The following is a 20,320-nucleotide window of genomic DNA, read 5'->3' as shown; positions in this document are numbered from 1 at the left end:
TCTATACTAACTTTGCTCGTAACAAGACGGTTGATTGGTTGCTTGTATCTGTACTTAAATTCAATTTCCCCACCTTCTTCGTAGTTGCTATTTCTGTAGAATACAGAATACTATTCCGATCGATTCGCTCAACTTTCTTACAAAATAATTTAATAACTAATCGATCACAAATACGGAACCGTTTGTCCGTCGATTTCTCTTCAAGTTTTCGTCTACGAAAGATAATCGTGAAAAGACATAAACTCTTCCGTATGTTGTTCTTGTTAAAGTTCGTCAAAATCGATACGTGTACGTAGTTGGTAGCGCGTGTATATTACAGGCCGCGTTAGACGCGAACGTGACGTGACGACAGCCCGAGAAATCGAACAGAACGCTGATAACTGGTAGCTATTAGCGATAACAACTTCTGACCGGAAGAATCGTTTTGCATAGTAAGGCTACCCCATCGTGCAGTTTCAGGTAAACTTCTCTCGTCCGTCTGTCTCTCCGTTTCGCCCAACTTCTCAGCATAAACAGTTCCTCGTGATTGTCTGCCTGCACTTTCTTTGTTTACTTTTTATCAAACTAGCAAGTGGGAACAAATGACAGTACCAAGAAACCATACATTGTACCGCGGTGATGTTACGTTGGACGATCTGTTTCGCGAAAGTTTCTTCCTGATTCCACCAAGGAAGGTGATTCAGCGTCGCTTTAAAGGCATTTTGGAAGATTTCAGCGGTTTCTCCCGAACGCCGATCGATTCTATCCAGAGAAATTTAAAACAATATTTCCTCGAGCAGCACGAACGAAAAGGAAACGCGGTAAGTTCCATTGTTCGTGTCCGTGAACGTGTATCTATGGTTTTAGAGATATTTCAAAATTCTTACAAGGCGAGAAAAGGATGAAAACACGCGTGATTCGGTTTAACCTTGTGTTTCAAAGACTTTTATAGGATGAACGAAACTAGGACGTTGATATTTTAGAAGTCGTAGAAAATTGATGTTGAAGTGCCCGCAAACTAGTTATAGATATTATATTTGAATCGAGAAATAGGTAGGATATTTATGATCACATGGAAATATTGACAACGTGTTGACAGCAAACGTCGGGCAGAAATAAAATGTTTGTAATCGATAAAACGCGTCGATGGTACTTTGGACAGTTATAAAATTCAGAATCCGATTTGTTTATCTCTTGTCGGAGTTAGTATGCAAATAATTACAGGTAATAAATTTGTTATGACTGTTATAAATTTAACCGCAGAATTGCTGCCTTTGGAATATGGCAAGGGTTTGACTACGCAGATCTCAAAGGATGGGGCTGTAACGTTGCACAGCCGGAAGTGCTCTCGAGGTCCCTTACAACCGGGAACTGCGGTCACGGTAAACGGTACGATGTTATCAAGGGCCAAACATAATCGATAATCGAAGTAGCCTTTTCGATGGTTCCTATGTACGCGGAGAGTCCTGTAAATCTTCCTTTCTCTTTGTCGTGGGTAAAAGAAGCTAGAGCCGAACGGATTGTCAAAAGGAAGTGAAAGGTAACCGATGAGCCTTTAAAAGGTTTTAAGAGAGAAGATTCGTCTTGGAGATCCTCCTCTTTGAACAAGTGTAACCCGTTATGAATATTTAACGTGATCACTCTGCAGATAAGTGGTAGATAGGAATAATCAGTTCCGGACTCGATTGCATTGTTAGTCGATTTTAATAAGCTGCATTACGGCTTTATCCATTTAAATCAGAACCAAAGGAGTAACCGGTCTGTTTTCTTATATTCATGCAAGCCCGGTAGTCGGGCGGAAATTCCCATGCGGTACGTAAGCTATCATGATCTCAAGTTTCTAATTACCAGATGCTATCCCGTGCTACCGGAGCAACTTGCGATTATGCCATCGCAATAATCGTTTAAAAGTTGTATAGGATACGCTTAAAACTATCCACGTTAATGAAATTGCCTACACCTAAGGACTTGTGTATATTGACTTTGAAAATCGCACACGTAGGTATGGAAGTTGTACGCGAACAAAATGATATCGAGTTTGAATCATAATCCAATGACAAACGGTATCGTTAGTGGATTCAATTTAAAGACACTTTTTTCCGTTAATGACGGGTTCGCGTGAGCTTCGCCCTGGTACATTCGTCAGATTTAACTTTAAACACGTTCGATCGAGCGAGGCTGACCGACCGACTTTCGATAATTTCATGAAACAACGCCTCTCGGATGCTGAAGCACCATAGCTGCAGCCCGATAATTAATTGCCATTCCAGCGATCGCATTTGCGTCACTACTTACCTGAAAGCGTCATTAGCCTGAAAATTCCTGTTTATCAACTAGATGTTTCGATACCACACGGTATAACGTTTCATTATTATCGTGAAATGGAAACCCGAGGCCCTCCTCGTCAACCGGTGAAAGGACATTCTTCGCGGTTCGCGTTTTTACCTGTGTTCCGTTACTCTTTTTGATACCTTTGTCCCCCTTTCTTCATCCTCGTCTTTCTTTGTCCCCACGGCTCCGCATCCTCGTTCACAAGCTTTCCTTTCGTCGTCTCTTTCGGTTACGGGCGACCAACTCTACTATTCTTTCGCGTTTCTTCCCTACGCTTTGCTGTCTCAACTGGTGCAATTTGCTTCTCCTCCGTTCCCTCTCTCTCTCTTTCTTTCTTTTCTTCTGTTTTGTACATCCCTCCCCTTTTCTATTCGGCCTTCTTCAGACAATGAAAAGCCCTCGCTCAGAAGTAAACGGGAAACGATAGGGAATGCCACGACGATAATTGCTAGAGATTTCGCTTTTATCGCGATCAAAAGTAGATCTGAACGCGGTTGAATTTTAATCTCGAGCCTCTGTTCCGGCACACTTTTTTTTTTATCTCTGTGGATCGATCGAAAAAATTGCCCTAGCGTTGCCATCTTCTGTAGCGCTTTTGACGCTCGATATAACGAACCTTGGTTTTTCGCACGATCAAACGCGTGGCTCTTCTTGTCCTGCATTTTCTAACTCGTTTTCGAAATATCGATAGTCTTCATCGACGTCCATTAAAATATCAAACGTACGCGATAATTTGTTTGTCGCGATAATCTGATGGCTGTGGTAGTGTGTTGCACATGCATGTGAAATTATACATTTAATAATCGGGATTGCGAAATTTGTAGCTGCGATATGCGGAGACCCTGCATTCAGCAGATGAACAGTGCAGCTTTACTCTAATCAACGTGTATTTCGGTACTGCGTATACTACTGAAAATTAATTTGAGCGCGAATTCATTTCAAAACGATGTTGGTCGAATGATTGAGCTTGGAATAATAAGACTAAATGCTAGAAATGCGTATGAAATGAATATATTCGAATTTGCGAAACTAACGTAACGACGAGTATGTTTTACGTGCAACGATCATAATACGTATAAAGCTTTGTACACCGTCGAATATTAAAAGTTCTCTGGTTGCCTTTGCCTACCTCGTACACTTTCCCGACGCTAAGAACGCTTTTAATGTTTCGAGTTGTATTAATCGTGACTATTTCGCATTTCCACGTGGACTTTTTAAATAACTGGAAAATTTCGCGTTACCCTTTCGAGTTGATATTTAGGAATAATAAACCGGCGATTAACCGACGCGTCACCCGAAATTCGTATCGAATCACTTTGTGCGCGTTGTAAAACAAAAGGGTTCCCGTCCGAAATAATGAACTGGGGACAAAAGGCGTCATTTATTGCACCAACGCGATGCATTAAACATTAACCCTGTAAGAACAAGAAGAACAACATGGTTGGAGTGTCATGCATGTGTGTATCCGGGTGCAAGATCTCGCGTGCACGGCCGACACTCGAATATTAAATAAGCCGGGCCATCGGGTCGCACAATATGACCTCCATTGGCCAGTAATTATTAAGAAAAGTTTCACCCCTTGGTAGGTGCGAGGGTCGGGTAGACGAGATGCAGAGTTGTAAAGGGGTCGCTGGTGCGCTCGAGAGTGCACAAGGGTGAAATTTCGCGCGTGCTCACTTTCATATACCTTTACGCTTGCCAGATGCCGAAGGTCGACTGAAATTAACTTTTGTTACGTGGCTGCACACGTGAAATTTTCCATAACGCGAGTAAGCCAGTTTGTGGCAAAGCCACTCTCTCTCTCCCTTCTTCGTAAAATATTTTTTTAACAAATACGTGACACGCGGCAAATATCACGTTTCATGCGAAATGATTTCATAGGGGAACAGAACGTCGTGGCGAATCGGAGAATTTTATGATCGGTGGAGCCCTGAAACGTGATCTCAGAGAAGGATGAAAAGTTTGAAAGGACTTCTTGAAAATAAGTTTCCTCCTCCGGACGTCGTTGGCTTTAGTTACTTTTAAGTGGGTCGATTTATTTCTGATACGATATATACGTTTAATCGAGTATTCCATAAAGTTGGTTCTCGACTTGGTCGAACAAGGAACAAATTTACGCATGAAAGTTTAAACAATATCTCGTTACGTTTTATTGCTCTTTATGCAGAGTAAATCCTCGAAACGAGGATCGGGTTTTTCTTTTTGAGAAACCACGCTGATCCCGGTTATCTGGCCGATAATTATCGCCTAGTTCGCCTTTCGTTTCACCTCTTGACATCCTTTTCTGGGAGAAGCGATGGCGCGAGGCTGGAGTCAGGACAAAACAGGTCTGTACGTAGTCGACGTAGAAGGAGGGAAACGCGTGGTTGAGAGAAAGAGAGATAGAGCAGAGAAATCGGTGGTGGAGGTTAAGGGAGGAATAGGGGGTAGGAGAAGTACAGGGGCGGAATTTCGCGCGTGCTCCGCTTCATCCCCCTCGGTTACCGCCACCGCTGCCGCCGCTGCCGCTGCTGCTGCTGCTGCTGCTGCTGCTGCTGGATGCTGAGGGTAGCTGGACCGCGCGCGTGAGGTGTCAGTTCTGCGCGCGACCTCTCCCCTGAAGGTGTCAACCTACTCGCGACCTACTCCAAGGTGTTTGCCAAAGTCTCGTGCAACTGACGTGCCTGTCCTCGCGCGTTTCTTTCTCTCCCTCGCACTCTCTTTCACTCTATCTTTTATTTACTCGCTCACTTTCTCGCACTTTCTTTCTTTCTCCCGTTCGCGCGTTCTCTATTTTTCTCAGTCGTTTCTCGTCGAACAAAAGAAAGAAGAGCATCCAAGTGGACTTTTCTTTTTGAAAAGAAGAATCGGAAGTTCAGCTGTCCATCTGGCACGTGACACGCTTCACCAGCATTATCATGTTCGTCGAGATGTCCAGAGGCAACAATGTACGTGAACACGTTTTTATTGTGATCAACCGAATTATTTAACTGTTCTTCCCTCTCTTTTTTCAATGTTTTTCCTCTATCTTCTCTCTCTTCCTCTCTTATATTTCTTATATTTCTCTCTCTCTCTCTCTCTCTGTATATTTCTCGTCTCCTTCGTTTCTGCTTTTTTACGTTCCTCCTTTTCCGTTCGTTCGTTTTTTCGTTAACGCGAGATGCAAGCAAGTGGATTATGGAAAAGCTTTTTTTGGGGACGTTGGATCGATCCTCTTCGAGTCGGTGGTACGCTTTCGATAAAGCGTTGACTAATGACGCGCGAGACAAAATGCATTGGACCCATCGGAATTTCGCTCATTTATCTTGGTTCCACCTCGTGGAGTTTCGTGCATGAAGCGTGCGTTATCAACGCTACGTAAACGTTAGTGATAACCGACTCGCGGCCCATGTATATGGGCCACGGTTCAGGTGCATTCGACAATACAAAATCGCTGCGTCATGATTTCTTGATGATGCACACGATTTCATGCGTTTAGGCGAAATCGAACGTTCGATCGTAACGTGGTACAATAGTAATCGCTTAATTTTGCGATCGTTTCGCTTTTTTCTAACGTGTGATCTAAAAGTTTCATTTTACCGCTTGGAAGTTTTAGAGAATTAAAGTGTTACGGGTCCCTCGTTAGCTAGGGTTTCGTATCGGTGATGCATCATTGCCGCATTCCGTTTCTTTTCGGCGGAACGGCAAGATTATGGAAAAAGAACGAACGATCCTGAATAGATAGGCAGATATGAAAACTATCCGTCGTGAAAGCTAATTCCTCCGGTAGCGATAATTTATCAGAGTCAAGTAACTCGCCGTCTCTCGTATGATTAATTAACGTCACAGTCAGTAGTCTAGCGCGTCAGGGCGGTCTCGTTTATTTCTCAAACAGCCAAGACATCTTTTTCGACGATGTTTATCGTCCATGCGAGTTTCTTTTTCATCGCGTCAGGTTTTTGTTCGTAGCTATTGGCTCGTGTCTTTCGCACGTTTTAAACACGCGGCGTTTCTTTCTTCTCGTTACATTTTTCAAATTAATCCCGTGTAAGAAAGAGTGATTGTCGTTCGCTCGCGCGGCGTTACAGGCTACCGTGGCATTTTAACGACTGGTCGAACAACAACAAGGATTTTAATTTAACGCTCGTTAAATGGCAAACACGTTAACGCGAAAGAATATCGTTGGTGCGTATGATTGTAAAAAGAAAATCGAATTCTTGGCCAGAGCGTGCGAAGTTGGTAGTTCCGTAGCGAGTTTGAAGCGAGTTTCGCAAATCGAATTCCCCCGGTCTTTCGTTTCAATCGTTTTAACGGAGCAAACTTTTGTCCGATAAATCGTGACTTTGGTAACCGCTTTGTCGTACCGCACCTCGAGGACGACAGTTGTAAAACGGCGGGACCATCGCGTTGGGTTTTATGATACACGAGAGTAATCGCGAATTTCGCCGCTTTCTAGACGATGCAATACGATTCGATGTGTTCTCGATCGCTAATTCCGATTGTTTCCTCGAGTTCAAAGGATCAATTGCATTATGCAAACGAACGCAAGAAGTTAGCGAGTGCATTAGACAGGCGCACGATAATTGTTGCACGTGTAAAATTCACGATTAGATTAACGCGGATGTTCCGTGGGTTGGTTGTTGGAGTTTCGTTGCGAGTTTTTTATAGGAAAATCGAGCGAACTTTTACGGAGGAACAGGGTGTCGGTAGCGGAGTGGTTTTAAAACAATGGACGTGCAAGTTCCGTACAGTCTGGGACAGCGAATTTACGTATAACGTAGTCTAAAGAGGTTTCTGGCATAGTTACTTATATTAGTTTCTCCTCGACGAACGTTTTCCTTGCGAGATAATTTTGCATCGTGTTTCACGGACAGTCGTCCGACTAAATGTCCTTAATTGAAAAAGCGTAAATCCTGAAACGCTGTAAAGGACACCTAATCCTATTCCGGCTGATCCTCCATAGACAAGCGTGGGCAATTTTCATTTAATCGCGTCGTCTCTCGGCGATCTCTCCATTGCTAAATGTAGTTAAAGGTAAAACGAAAGAAGAAGAGAGAGAAAACGAGCCGAAGTAATTCGCGCGAGAAAAAGAATTTCCACCTGGCCCTCTTATCCGATGTCGACTTGTAAGAAGCGCGAGCACCGTTTTTCCCTTTAATTTTAAATTTACGCTCCCTTTTTTATGGGACTTGCTATTTCTTTCCGCTCGGTCTCGTCGGTGGTCGCTATGCTTCTCATCACGGTCAAAACGTGATTTTCGTCGGGTATTCGCTCGAATACAACGTCACCATCATTCGGACGGCTGTCATCGACACCTAGTGACCAACGTAACGGTACACACGGCCGACATACCATCCAGATTCGGGGTAATATTTGCGGACGATGAAAGCGTTGCAAGCGTCCGTTATGTGCCATTCCTGGGTCGTAAAATATTCATCGATCTACCATTCCAGGGTTGGAGCCATTATTTCTGTAACTTTTATCGGTCGCCGTGGTCGTTCGAAAACTCTCTCAGTGGTGGTTGACCGACAATCGTGGGAACGTAATTACGGGGGACGACGGATTAATTAATCTTCTGATTGCGACATCAAACAACGGGACTCGAAGTCGATGGATTTATTAATTTCGTTCGTTCCTTGTGGCGCGATTCGATGATACGAGCATCGCCTTGTGAAAAAAGAAACAGAGAAGGGAAAGAAGAGAGTGCAGAAAGGAAGGAAAAGAGAAGATAAAAAGTGCGATGCGGCAGATGCGAATAAGAGGTTTCGATGGAGGGACGATCAATGTTACATTCGAGGGGCGATACTCTTAAAACGTCGTGCGTCTAGTGAATCGCTAGTAAAATGTAGGTCGAGCGAAATTACACGTCACTTCTTATTACTCGCGTCGAATGAACCCCTGTGTACGTGAAGGTTTATACATGCACGGGTGGTAACAAACTCGTCAATACCGAGGCAAAGATCGAAATAAATGGCCGTCGAACGTTTGTGTTTCCGAACGTAACGTTTCAATCACGAAACTGACACGCGAATCATTTTTCGACGTTGGACATGCAAATTCAAATTACCAACACTCCGATCCGAGAATGCGCCATTTGGTCTCTTTCTCCGTCTCTGTTTACTATTTTTTTTTTTTTCTCCAAAGAACAATCGAAATGTATGAGCACGCATTACGATACTTGAAGCGACGATGATGCACGATACCTATGGAACGATTTACTATGAGAAATTTTTATGCCATGAATTTATACGACCCGATTCGGTCGAACGATTCGTGTAATATTTGCACCGCTCTCACGCTACAAATATTTCATACACATTAATGGAAGCATTTATCGTGGATCAATATTTTCCCAGTAGAGTTTAAACGGTTTTCGAGTTATCGTTTTATTTCTGAATACGGTAAAACAAATTAGACAACTATTAATATTCTTGTTTGCTCGTGACACGTTCGATTACATTTTATATATGTACCTACGTATATATTTCTGCATTGTCGTATTTTCTGCGAAAACCTTCGCTTTACCAACCGTTCGAACAAAATCTGGAAATTCCATCCGTAGCTACATAGGATGATATAAGGTCAAGTATATCCCTATAGCAGCATCTTGATTCGCGCGACTGTGATTAAAACGATATCCGTTGATTACGACGAGTCCGCCCGAGTAACATTGTCCGATATCAGCGAGCTTCCGAAAGCGGTGGCGGTCTGTTGATTTAATCTCGTTAGCTGCCTGCCTAATCCTTCTATCTCCGTCATGAACTCTTATCTCTAGCGATTAAACGCAAGCAAGTAGTCGCACGAAACGGGGCAAAGCCGTGGAAATAAGCATGCAAAGCGAAAGGGTGAGCGTCTGGTCGGCGGTAAATCGGCGCTAGCCTCGAAACTCTCGGCGTCGTTTTGTTAACTCGTCCAAAACTATTTTCACCAACGTGCGCGTTACCCGTGCACGGATGCTGGACCGTGTGGTACCCGTAGCCGTGAGGGGGATGATAGCGGCTGTGGTGGAGATTCGAAGAGTTAAAGGACATTACATAGTACGCTCAACAAAAGTTTTCCATGCGGCATGCAGAGTGGACACTGTTCAATTCCTGCCTGGTTCTTGAAATTTACATTCATCTCGTACGAATACATGTATTTGTGTACGTATGTATATACATATACGTATATAGTAGTGTACACAGCTATTTTCTGTTCTCTTGGTCCTCTTCGACCGACGTACTTCCTCTCCGCAGTCCTTTTCCAGTTCCCCGGTGTGCACGTATTTTCCAGCCTTGGAGAATAGCAGGTGAGTTTACTCGGGCCAACTTATGCCATTTGCCATTGCTCTACCCCCGCTCTGTCTGCCAGTTCCGAGTACACTCGTTCTTTAGTCTGGAAAGTTGCTGGCCCATCTCGAAAGTAAGCCTGCAAAACAAGCGGCACTGGCTGCCGCACATGCGTGTAATCGGGAGCTCGATTTATTTGCCAGTTTCGGAAATACATTGAGGCACGCCGAAAAGTTGCGACTATGATTGAGAAACGATCCTGCAGTGATTTGGTAGAGCGAATTCTTGTATCTTTTGTGTCCGTATCCTTCGCGATTGTCAACTTAAACTATTAATATCGTTTAATAGCGAGTTGCGGTTTCGAGCATCTTCCATTAATCTTCATTTTACAAATTTAGTTTTAGTACTCCAATCTGTCGTATAAAAATTCGTGTTCTCTTTACGCCTGGAACACATTGCACGCTTTATGGCCAATATAACTGTCTTAATTGTGTACTTGTAAATGCAAACAATTTCTGCAACAAGATTAACTTTTCCTCTTGTTTCTTTAACTACCTTCAACCACTCTGCTCGCATCGTCGTATATAACTGTTAAAATCGTTTGCATAATCTCGTGTGAATTAATCTTTTCTGTTTTTCTTTTGCTACGTGTAATTTTATTTCATGTTATATATATGTAACTGTACACGTACTCTAACAAAGGGTTTATCACGTTGATAATAACAAGTAAATAATATTAATATGTTAATATTGATAATGTATACTCTTTGAATCATGTACACGATAAAGATTAATTAAATAATAATTGGTTCATCGTTTGTATATAGTCAAATTAGTGGAGATTCTGGAAACGACTGGTCTTTCTATCGATTTCAATAATAAATCAATTTCAATACGATATACATAGACCTTAACGTTGTACACGGTTGTTACCAAATACTCGTAATAAGATCCTTCTTAATGAGAACGAATACCGTATTAACTAAGCTTTCGATTGGTATGAATTTTATTACAAGCGTAATGGAAACAGGAAGTAAACTATCGCGGAATTAACATCGATCGTAGCTTCTTCTTTCTGTTTCCCTCCGATAAAATCACTGATCGTTATCGCGTTGCGTATTTAATTGAGATTGTCCTGTACTTCGATTATACGCGACGCAAAGCTGTGGGTTTAACCACGTCTGTAATTTGCATCTGCAAGGAACAAAAATAAGCACGTCCCGTAGGACTCGAGTAAGCAACGTGGCTAATTTTAATAGGGAATTACATAGGGCATTTCAAAGATAATATATCGTGGAAATTAATAAATATTTTCATTCCCCAAACTGGGCAAAGATAGACCTTTACTTACGCAATAACGATAAGCGAAATCCGATTATTCGATGTTGGACTAAGATTCGTGCTGGGAAATCGATCGAACGAAGATGTCTGCGAAGATCGAACCTTATAGATAGGATGGTGGAACAACGATAATGAGCGGAATACTTTTGAAAATCGCAATGAAATTTTGCCTTATCTGGAAAACGATTTTGGAGGATGGAAGGAGTCGGCAAGGCGGAGGCGGAACAGAAAAGGAGAGCCAATGAAACATGATTCCGCATTCCTTGGTATTCGCTGGGTATAACCTTCGTTCCACGCAAAATTAACGAAGTTATTCGCGGAGATACGGTAAAAGTTGGTAACGGCTCGGGACTGGAGTTTTGTAATTTGCGTTATTGTCGAAACGGTCGGAAAGTCGAAAAACGGAGATAGCGCTTCATACTTTGCGACTCGGGGAGATTGGTCGGGAAGAACAGATCTGCCTGGTTCTCTCCGCTAAATGCATCCAGAACTAATTCGAAGGATCGATCCGCGCGTCGATCCCACTTGAAAATTTGTCAAAGCTCTCTCTGCGAAAGAGTCTCTTCCGTGGCGTTTCTCCACGTTTAGTCACACAAAAGACGCGACTTTTTCAAAATCATACATAATATTCGCACGATATACTTCGAAATGCATGGCACGAAAGCGGTTCCGTATGCCGCGCCGCTGGTCTTTCAAATCATATAATTAAGAGAGTAAACTCATTTACGAATTCTACGAGATGCGAGTCAAAGTAACTGCGAATTAATGTATTAGAGGCGGACTAAATACGACGTCGTGCAAAAGGATTTACGCGGAGGTTTTCGCTTGGGATTTTTCTAATTATCATACTTTTAATAACTCCGTGACAAAATTATGAAGTTACGGTTGAAGCATACGTTCGCGAAATCTGAATCAATTCGTATCAGGATTATGTCAGCGTCAAAGGTGATATTACGGCGTCGTGTAATCGATAGCCAGGGCAAACAATATTGGAAAGCCATGAGAACGTACGAAGTTTCCATCATCAAGCAGTACAACACGTGCGCGCGATACGCTCGCAATTAAACCGCTATAACGTAAGAGAGGTGCCTCGGGTTAACGTAACGTGGCGATGTCTCGTAGCACGGGGTGTCCTTAGAACGACATACCGTATCCGTAATATAGCATACCGCGGCATAATGCAGCATAATAAACTCAGAGTAGACGACGTTCTACGGTCTAGCCCCTGGAGTACGCATCGCGATATAGCATTATCGGCTTCCTGGCTATAGCGTAGCCGGTATGGCACAGCATAGTTCCGGTATACCGTATTCTATCCGTTAAGCTGTACGCTTTCCTCGCGCGCAGCCCCTCATTATCTCAACACAATGAATGCTCCCGCCCGGCCGGTATTGGCATTTGCACCAATTCCAATAGAATTTAATTGGAGAAGATTGAGCGGGTATGTGTGCACACATACGCACGTATGTGCATACATTGACGGCTCTCGAGCGAAAAACGAGCGGCTGGTTGTAGCCGATCTGGCTGTTTGCCGCGCTCATCGTCCACCCTCTTCTATCTTTTATTTCTCTCTTTTATTTCCCTCTTCTTCCTTTTTTTCTTTTTTTATTTGAGAAGGGATGACGACGCTTAATAGGCAAGACGGCTATGGTCGAGGACATCCATATTTTCGGTGGAGTTTGAACGAACGGTGTCAACACGCCAAGTTTCTGGATCTAGTCATCGGTCTAAGTATTATCCAGCATTGAAACAGTTTAACTTTGCTAATCAGTTGGGAATTGCAGCGTTCTTCGAGCTGGAGCTTTCTCCCTCTCTGTTGGTTTCGAATCTTCTCCGTCATGTCTCTGCTCGTAGCTGAAGTTGAACTAAGCCTAGCTGAACTGTATCTGCCAAATTGCATTATCTCTTCTAAAATTTATCGATAAGACTCATTGCAAAAGTTTATGTACGAGGCAGTTAGTTTTACACGGGTTTAGCGAGGATTCAAAGAGAAATTTTTATCATCCTAAAACGGCTCGATCCATCTGGGTTTAAGAAGATACAAGAGAGCGTTTCGTGAAAAGCAGAATGCAAGTCGAATCGTGTATATTGTCTTCGTTCCTTTCTTCACACGCCTCCAGAGAATACAACGTTTACGGGGACAATGCCGGTTTTCTGGTTGGAAGGTAGGTAGCTATTGTTCCACTGTATAGTTTTCAATGCGCATCTTGAAGGCAGTGAAAATTTTACGCATTCGGTGGCAAAACAACCGTAACTAGCCTTCGAACCGAAAATTACTCGAGATTGTACCTTCTAGCCGAACTCCTCAAGCCGATTCGTTCTGACAACAGGTTTTTCGCTATAATCGAAGAAATCGAAGATTACAAGCCGCGGGAAAACTGCGATCTTTCGAAATAGGAATTAGAAGAATACGACAGGTATTTAGAGATCTATTGGTCGACGATTCTACTCTTTGCTTGGAACAAAACGTTTCGGTTGTCGCTCAAATTTCCATGTTTCTAAAAAAAAGTAGAGAGACAGTGTTGACAACGGCGGGCGTGCTTTTCGACGATGTAACCGTCGTGGATGGTTCATTTGCAATTGAAATGAACGTGGACGAATCTGCAATTCCTACAGCATATTCTTTCGATGGACGAACGAGATAATGGAAACAGATCGACCTTTATTTCGTTCGCCTTTCCAGAATAGCGACCAACCAAACAGCAGCACGGACAGGAATTTTTTTTCAAGTAGTTATATTCCGTATTTACATCCGGAACCGGCCGGATTACAGGACAGTTTTACATTAATTGTATAGAGGCACGGCGCACAATCAGTTTCAGGAATTTAATTTGTTTTCAATTTACTCGGCGAACGCACGGCAAATAAAGGTCTGATGGAAGGTAACACATGCTCGTCTCGTGTTTAATTCCAGGAAAATATAACGCGCTAGTCTATGTGTGTAATCGTTCGTGTGGCGCGCGGCCGTGGAGCGCGCAGAGTTAAAAGTGTTCCACGACGAAATGTATCGGCCACGGTTTTGGCCGTTGGCGCCGGATCGATATATCGGAACGGATATAACGTGGCCCATAATTCACTCTCGGTTATAACGTAATCCTTTAATTCGTGCCAATATAAATTAGAATAAGCTCCGATCTGTCCGGGCTCGAGACCGCCCTTTTTTTGGTGGAGGGGGATATCTCCACTGAGTTATACACCGTGTTCGTTCGATATTCTCTGGTGCAGCTTCGAATTATGATTGGTAGCAGCTCGCAAAAGCGGGCAGGCGTGTAGCGCATTGAATCGGGCGAAGATGAATCAGCAAACCTTTTGCCGTATGATGTAACGTTTAATAAATTCATCGTTCTCGTCAACCAAATACACAAAGGAAGCACGTTATTCGAACCGTGTCGGAGGAGAAAAATGGCGCGCATAGGATTAATTCGCGAGTACGAGTAACGCGTTTATTGATTTAAACGCCTTGCTACGTATTTATCATCGGCCATCGTAGCGCAAGGCGATTACGAGATCTCAAAGGGTATTAAGCTCTCTGTAAGCATAAATCACGCTCTCGTTCATAACTTTTGAGCTCTCTAAGTGGATTTTCGCTTTTCTCGTAGACATCCGCTGTACTCGTTCGACATTATGTCTGATACCGTTGAGCAAAACAGCCTGCGTGTAAGAAACATGGGCTCGTTAGTCACCGTTTGGCACTTTTCGATAACTGTAAATTACGAATCGATTATTAGTCACGTTGTTGATTTTGTCATACTCATACTCAACGAACGTCGAACGGAATCGTTTATCGCAGATGATAAAATCTGCTCGTCATAAAATTTCGTTGTCGAAAATATTTTCGAAATGTGATTTATCGGGTATGTGGATGGCATACAAAAAGGGCAGTAAATAACTCATTTGGTTTGTCACGTTTGATTCTTTGGATTGTTGGTGCACTCACGCTCGCCGAAAATGTATCGATGATCGTTTGTAGACTTTTCATGCAATATTCAAACGCGACGTAGAAACATCGATTTATCTTTAGCGACGAACGATGGAAAACAATTTTCTGTCGCGAACCTAAGACGAGGTCCCTGCGGTGAACGACTTCAGCCGGTTATCGATTTAAACGTTTTACTACCTTCATAATCCGTCGCGGTTTCAGAGAGACAGTGACGCGAGCCTCGAAAGTGGATGATCCTCTTCGCGTGCATAAACCACCTTAATGCACCTACCGTGAGAGTGCATCATCATTCCCTGCAAATGACACACCGTCCATTCATTTTCTTTTATCTCTGTTTTGTCCATTGTGTCGGTGCAACAAAAGCCTCGTAACGATTTAATAGAAAAGATCCCGACGTCTTTTGCTGTAACTTTTCTTCTTTTGTCAGGATCCGAGATTGTAAGCAGAACTCGTTCTACGTTGAATTCAGCGGTTCGATAGCACTCGATGGCTTTAATTACGTTCCATTTTTGAATCCTGTGTAATGATCCGCCTGTTGATAACGTGCAGCGTGTTTTTACATGGAAACAGAGACTTTTGACTAGCATCTGTAGGATTTACGTTTAGGATGTAAAAATCGTCATCGCCACAGAGCCGATTTGCCGTTATTAATCCGTACGAGCATTAGCGACGATCGAAAGAGATGGAAAATAGCAAGTCGCTTCATGCTTTGACACAAAATACCTTTGAAATTGAGTACTTTGCGTATCTCTAATTGCATTGTCAATGAAACGGGATCGATCTAGGTGAATATAGAGTTACCGCAATCGAATTATTGTGAAATGATTGTATTTTCCATTATATGTATTTTTATCCCCTATAATATTTGGACCTTAGTATCTCGTTATTTTCCACGGTAACGAGGGGCTGCATCCTGTTCGAATTAATACGACGCGATATCTATAATCGCAATTCGTTCGGTCGACTTTGACGTCATTTTAATGAACCATCCAAATTGATTATTGGACATAATGCTACACCTGGAATATACCGCTACGGTTTCAATGAAACCAGCATTTGAGTTGGGTTAAAAGACCTCATACCTCTTCGCGTACATAAACCGCCTTAATGCACCCTCGGTAGCAGGCCATTACACCACGCACACCCCCTCAACCCCTACACATCCTCTCATCTTCCCGCTGACTTGCGCTTCGCGTTCACACATTTACAACGTCGCGTTCACACATATTAAACGTGGCCATTGATACGGACGAACGTACACGGACGCGAACCATGCCTCCTCTGTACCACCATTCAGCTTTCCCCTTAACGCATATTTACGTTGTATCGACCAGCTAGTGGGCGAAATTTACACTACCAGCAGCAATACATTATTTCCGCGAACATTAGCGTACTGACGTTATTGCATTCTCGCTGTCCGCTGGGAATTGCACACGACTTCCGTGACAATGGATCCTCGCGTTCTCATACGAAACATTGCGAAAAAAAAAGAAAAATAAAAAAGAAAGCAACAAAGGCAAAAAGGAAAAAATTGTTCCAATCGTTGAAAACGTTCGGACTGATGTTTCTTTTTTTATCAGACTTTACAAGAGGACTTGCGTGCAATCGGTCGAACGCTCGCAATAGAGGCGCGTGCTACTATTTAAAAACTGCCTTTTCGTATTGAATCTCTCGCGGTTTTCATTCGTTTCAGAAAGGCAGTTTTAAAATCCGACGAGCATCGATAACGATAGATCGTCTATAAACAAACTGTGAGATGTTAGCTCGATGTTGATTAGCATCACGTTTACGAGGTTAAATCCCGATAGATTTCATCTCAGGTTATATATATTTTCTTCTATCGTTGCTCTTTTTCCTTGCCCGGCCACTTTGCCTACAAATTTTGTGTCCCTTGGTTGTAGTCATGTTTTTCGACCAACGAATGTGGCCTATCCTCAAGGCGCATATTCGCCGACATGCATATGATCTGCAATGGGAGCGTTTACAGCCATCGAATAACTCCAGTCGAGTTTGAAAAATTTAGTCCTTGAGCGTTACCAACTCGAATCCACGAGGGACAGCGAATATTTTGTCCGCCTCTCTTATTTCGTTGACAAGATCCGCCTTAGTGAAATTTTACTGCGAGTTTAACGTCGCTGCGACAACCTGTTTCAACCCTATAACTTACGTTCTTGAAATTTTCCTCCATCGTTGTTTTCTATCGTCTTTCGTCAAACTTCAGCACACTGACTTTGGCAATATGGAGCGTCAATTTTGTTCATGGATCAAATTCTTCTCTTTGAGTTTTATAAAATTATATTTCGCGATTCAAGACCTGTAATTCCTTTCCGATGCTTGCTTCTTAAACTTTTCTTTCCAACGTACGCGAAAAAGACACAACCGCGATGTTCAACAAACCCAATTTAACCATGTACCACCGCTTCTACAATTTTGTTGCAATTACATGCCAGCGTTTCTTCAAATACATCGTTTCATTCTGGATACAGAACATATTTCTGCACAAATTTCATTGATATTCTTTCCCTCTGCTGCTACGAGGCTATAAATCAGCGAGCTCGCGTCGCAAAACTATTCAGTCCCTTGTTTGATTATATTCTCGTACGCAACTTGCGAAGGGATTTGAACTTTTCCTTGAAAACTCCGGTGCTACGAGTAAACGAGTAGCTCGTGATAAATATTTTCTCTGGACGGCAGACGGGTTAATATTCCTCCGGTTCTCTTATTACGCTCGAGACATTGTTACACAGCGACTAGCAGTCACTTCGGAAAGTTAAGCAATGAATTAGTCGGATGGATACTTACTCTCGTGTTACGGCCACCGTTAGCTGAGTCAAGTCGTGTTGGAAATATGGCATTCTCTTTTCGACAATTGAAACTCGGTTACCCGCGAACTTCTCGATAAAACACTCGTGACGGAGTTCGACGCGAGAAAATTTCGCCGGCGTCCCTCTTGGTTCCGTTTCTTTGTCAACTTCTGGTTTTTATTTCTCCACTCCAAAGAGTGAGCAGGTGGAGCGAAGGAAAAGTAAAAAGGAGCACGCAAGTCCCGTTCATCAATGTGTTTCATAGGAAGTATCGCAGCTGCATAAACTTCATTATTTAGACGATTTGCCAGTTGAAAAACAAATATACCGTACCAAGTAGAAAGCTAGAGGATCACAGCGAGCATTCGTGTCTGGAAATTGTTTACGAACATTAAACAGAGAACATCGCTTACGGAAAGTTAGACGGATAATTTTATTTCCCTTTTCCGCCTTACTATAAAATTCAACGAGAACGAGAACCTTTTTACAGGGATTATAACGGAGAAAATCCCCTTGTTCGTTTAATAATGCACGCTTTGATATATTAACTGCCCGTTTTTTTCTCTCTTTTTCTATGTATGTCGTTAAAATGCAAAACGTTCAGTTGGTAGATTAGAAAAACTCGTTGTCCGATAACGAGTTTGAAGTAGTGTACACTCTGCGAAAGTTAGCTGCGCATTGACGACCAGTGCGTGTATACACGTTCGCACAAAGGCGTGTCGAAACTCTCGAAACGAAATTTCATATCCTCTTAGGTGCATTTAGTAATAGGAGCACAAAATGGTGGAAAACGGGAGAGGAAGAGAGAGAGAGAGAGAGAGAGAAAAAAAGGAAAAGAAATTTCGAGCCGACGCAACGACTGATATAAAATATTGGCAAATATCAAAAAATTCTAATAGTATATTGGCATACAGAGAAAATGGGATTTGTAGTTTTCTAAACGGTTTGATAAAGGCTGCGCGATATCTTTAATAGGATGGCTCTGGCATGTACGATTTTCACGAAAATTTCCCCACGAATTTCGTCCCAAAGCCAGCTTTTTCTCTACTAGCTTAGAGTTTATATTTTCGTTCCACCGCTGCGGGCTTGACTGCCACGAAGAAACCCCCAAGGGTACAGTGACGTTTCCGTATTTTCAGGATAGCCTGACAACGGGGCGATAAAGTGAAACGGTGCGGATTCCCCGCGAATAGCCCGAGGGCCGGGTTACTGCTGCCTCTATTCGGTCAGTGATCTTGCCCGGTGTAAAAATATATTTATCCAGCCTCGTAAACTAGAAATTCCTCTCTCTTTTTCTCACAAGATATACGGGATGTATACGCTTACGATTCACCTAGATTGGATAGCGCTTAAATTCGCTTGTGTGTATTATCTTTTGCGTATCTTCAATGCCATGTAAACGTTATGGACGACGGCGCGTTGAACGAAACAACTTTAATATAAATAACGTTGAATACGATCCAATTTTCTACAGAAATCTTCTTTTTTTTTTTGTTTATTTTATTAATTCGCAACTATAGGTAATAGGTTGATGCGTTTTATCTTTGAAGTAAGATATTACATTTCTAGTGAAATTTGATAGAATTTAACAAGTAAGGATTTATAGGATCTTTTATAGATCTACCGGGACACATGGGAGTCGATATGGATGGCTTCAGACTCGTGAAACTAGTTATAGACACTCTCAGATTAATTGAACCTGATACAGCTATCCGCGAATCTCTATAATCTAATACAAACAACATCGGACTCGTGGGATTCGTTATACGCAACGTCGGACTCGTGGGACAGAATATAAATCGTATCGAACTCGCATTCCTCGAAATAGAACGCTCCGAACTCGTATCAATAAGCGTTTTGCTCATCTCGAGTTTCTAAAAGTCGATCACAGCCTTTTCTAATTTGTAAAATTCAATTGGCATCATCTGAGATTTGCAGCGATTGTTTTGCGGGCCGTTTTAACTTCGGAGAAGTTGATCGAATTCACATATCAAGTTCATGGTGTCTTGACTAGAGTTAACCTGAATTCGGAAAATTAAAATAAGCAACATTCAATTAATTAGAATAATTTTAGTCTCGCGAAAGTTGATTGGATCTATATAGCGAGTATTTAAGAATACCTTGGATCCAGAAAATTGGAGTACAGAACAAATTAGAGCGTAAAGCACTTAATTAGTATTATATCAAGTGGATTTAGAAAATTAGAGCGAACATCATGAAACGTTGTTGGTAACGCGTCAGATCCACAGACTACAGTGAATTCGTGGAACTTGGTGTAGAACTCGAAGTTATGGAAGAATTTCAAAATCCCAGAATATTCTCAAATTTCGACAACCTCTGCGAACCTAAGTACCGCAGTAATTCAAGCATCTGGATAGTTTCGGAAGCATAATAGTCTTAGGTTTTCGATGATCTTCTTTAGGTTTCGATGATCTTTAGGTTTTGATAATGCTACGGTCTGGCAAAGAACCCTAACAATCGTAAAATCCCCAGAACCTCCGAATCGGAAACTTAGAAACTTCAGAAGTAACTCGAGCGAATCCTACGGGTTCGAAGTCATCCGTATTAAACCCAATCAGAACAGAGGTACTTCTAGCAAACCCTACCAGTTCGTAGATGTTTCTAACAATTTCGATAAATCATAAATTGTCTCTATGAAACTTCTTTAAAGTAAAATGCTCTCTGTCAAGATCTTGAAA

At 42.4% G+C, this 20,320-nt stretch overlaps 1 protein-coding gene across 7 annotated transcripts in view; it reads left to right on the top strand.

Moving 5' to 3' along the window:
* Positions 1–20,320, top strand: part of LOC139989161 (cell adhesion molecule Dscam2) — a 136,774-nt gene that overhangs the window by 9,258 nt on the left and 107,196 nt on the right. Inside the window, exon 1 of one of the 7 annotated variants that reach the window (XM_072007211.1) lies at positions 4,897–5,237. The exons of the other annotated variants lie outside the window; for them this stretch is intronic. The gene's annotated coding sequence lies outside the window, so the exon portion shown is untranslated. Of the gene's footprint in view, positions 1–4,896; positions 5,238–20,320 lie in introns of those variants that run through there. 7 annotated transcript variants of the gene reach the window in all.

Source organism: Bombus fervidus, chromosome 7, assembly GCF_041682495.2.
Source record: "Bombus fervidus isolate BK054 chromosome 7, iyBomFerv1, whole genome shotgun sequence".
In the NCBI taxonomy this organism is placed as follows: Eukaryota; Metazoa; Arthropoda; class Insecta; order Hymenoptera; family Apidae; genus Bombus; species Bombus fervidus.
Note: the sequence above shows the minus strand (reverse complement) of the source record. Positions and strands in the feature narration are given on the sequence as shown.